The 2,737-nt window shown below is 39.8% G+C and overlaps 1 long non-coding RNA gene across 1 annotated transcript; it reads left to right on the top strand.

Moving 5' to 3' along the window:
- Window positions 1-701: 701 nt before the first annotated feature.
- On the top strand, window positions 702-2,491 carry LOC111532791. Its single transcript, XR_002728649.2, has 2 exons — window positions 702-854; window positions 976-2,491. It is a non-coding gene; the product is annotated as an uncharacterized LOC111532791 (long non-coding RNA).
- Window positions 2,492-2,737: the final 246 nt, after the last annotated feature.

Raw genomic sequence — 2,737 nt, 5'->3', positions numbered from 1 at the left:
TTCTGTTTCTTACCTTTGGTTGTCAATGGGAAGTTCTCGTACATAGATAGGATGGTATAAGGGTCTTGGGGCCTCTTCTACTTTACAAGGAAGCACTGTTCTTCCTTTTTATCTACCCTAAAAGGCTAAGGAAAGAAGAAAACTATGATCAATAATCTACTATCAAGTTTGTAGACTCCGGAGCAAGATCATCTAGTTTTGAAACATACTTGCTGTGTCATTTTAAGCAAAGTTAATTTTGGTTTTCCCATTTTTGAGAAAAGGATAAAATTAACTACCTGTTCCATTATTTAGGTAAAACACTTGAGCAGTTTCTGGCATATAATAAATGTGATCATGATAATGATGATGTTGATGATAATGATGATTTTAGGTTCCTAATTTGTCTAGGTTTTGACTCTGCCTTTGTTATTTTTAGGTTTGTAGTCTTGCATAATTTTTTAAAGTCTGAATGAGTTTCTTTTTTAAAAAAATTATAAACTAGAAGCAATAATAGTAGCCTCCTCAAAGGTTGTTATGAGGAGTAAAATCATACATTTAAAGCATTTGGCACATAGTAAGTGCTCAGTAACAGTCAGTCATGTTGCTTTATGAATTGTAGTCAGTGTAGCTCCAGGCAAAGGAGGCCACTACGTGAGCCTCCCTAGGATGTAATTCTTCTTCATCTTCTTTCATTCAGCTTCTCCTTCTCTTTCCTTCAGGATAGTAAGACTGAAAGTCTCAGAAAGGCACTGTTACATTCTTATTCCACAACCATGCAACTCAAAACTGGGGTCCTCAGCAGTGAGCGAGGGGCGAGAGAAGACACTGTATAAACATGGCACATCCTTCTGGAAAGTCAACTTTACTCAAAGGTAAATAATTTAACATATTTTTCTTTTTAAAACACACATGGATGTATTATGAAGGAGAATGCAAATTTTGCATGAATTTTTAAGAATAGGAGTGGATTATTCAGCCACTTTCTTATTGCAGGTTTGGAAACCCAGCTCAAACTAGCTGAAACAGAAAAGACACTACTGCGCCTGTAAGTTGAAACTTTGGAGGGATATATTTCAGAGTTGTGGCTAGATCCAAGGGCTCTCTCAAAAACCCTCTGTGAAAAAAAAAAAAAAAAAAAAAAGCTTCCTCAAGTCCAGAAACCAGAAGCTCAGGAAATTCTTGCTTGGTTCCTCTTTTAGAGGCAGAGATGGGTCAAAGACCTACAGGGTACAGTTTGAACACTGTCATCAGGACTCTTTACTTTGCCATCTTCCAAGTCTGTTCTCCTCAGTATTGGTTTCATTTACAAGAAGGCCATCTCTGCCCTTATGGCAATGATGGAATGATGGTCTTTACTCCAGGCTTAAGACCCTTACTATCTACTATTTCCAAAGCGGAGAGAGAACTTCCCACACCTAGTGACCTGTGACACAGGATTGTATCCTGAGGACAGAGGGAATTTAATTGGCTAACATAATCTGCCTTCCAATGGTGTAAGAATGTCTGGACTCTTTCCTTCACCAACCCCCAAGACATGGAGGCATCTAAAAGATAACTAAAACTTGCTGACTGACTGAAGGAGGAAGAGGGGATTTCAGGCAAAATCAACCCTGTTCACTAGGAGGAGACTTCAGAGAAGCTGTCTGCTTCTGGAGAGCATAGTCCCCGATTCCTCAAGACATACATTTATTCTTTTATTCAATGTATTTGCCTGCAGTCAAAACAAAACCGTTAGCCAAGTTCACATGTTTCAACCAAATCCATATGTATCGGATCTGTTCTGTAGGTTGTGGGTGAGCATGAACATATAAAAGCGGCACTTGCCTGTACCTGTCCACTCCATGGAGTTTGAAAAGGGGCCACTTATGGAGAATGTCTTTAGGGACAGAACCAATCACTCTGTCTTTCCTCCAACTCTCAAAGTAACTTCTGGCTTTAATCCTCAAGTGTCTACACTGGAGTTTAAGAAAAATGTTTTTCATAGAATTCAGGTATTTGATATTGCATGAGTTATCCATCTTTGTATATATCTCAAGACTTGTGGTGTTAGTTAAAGATTCAGAGTTCTGTGTCCTGAACAAGCTTCATACCAGTATTACTAAGGATGATTATGGGATTTCAAAATTCTTTCCTTAAATAGATTTTATGACCTTAGGTTACCAAGTCAACATAAGTTAAGACAAAATGAGCAAATTTAGATGTAAAACCATCTTGGGGGCGGGCGCTGTGGCTCACGCCTGTAATCCCAGCACTTTGGGGGGCCAAGGCGGGCAGATCACGAGGTCAGGAGATTGAGACCATCCTGGCTAACATAGTGAAAGCCCATCTTTACTAAAAATACGAGAAATTAGCCGGGTGTGGTGGCGGGCGCCTGTAGTCCCAGCTACTTGGGAGGTTGAGGCAGAAGAATGGTGTGAACCCGGGAGGTGGAGCTTGCAGTGAGCCAAGATCATGCCACTGCACCCTAGCCTGGGTGGCAGAGCGAGACTCCATCTCAAAAAAAAACAAAAACAAAAACAAAAAAAATCTTGGCACTTTCCTCAGCATTTTGGGGAAATGTTCTGTGATTTAAAAAAAAGTACTGGATGGCCAGAAGTGCTGTTCTTAGGAATTAATATTCTATATTAACACATTCAAGGCTCTGAGAAGTCTTGCAGTAAGGAACTCCATTTGGCTTTGTTTGACAGCCTTTCTCACACTTATTGGCAGCTCGGATAACAACTGTTAAAATTTGGTGTAATGTGAGTTCTCTGAA

Source organism: Piliocolobus tephrosceles, chromosome 2, assembly GCF_002776525.5.
Source record: "Piliocolobus tephrosceles isolate RC106 chromosome 2, ASM277652v3, whole genome shotgun sequence".
Classification (NCBI taxonomy): Eukaryota; Metazoa; Chordata; class Mammalia; order Primates; family Cercopithecidae; genus Piliocolobus; species Piliocolobus tephrosceles.
Note: the sequence above shows the minus strand (reverse complement) of the source record. Positions and strands in the feature narration are given on the sequence as shown.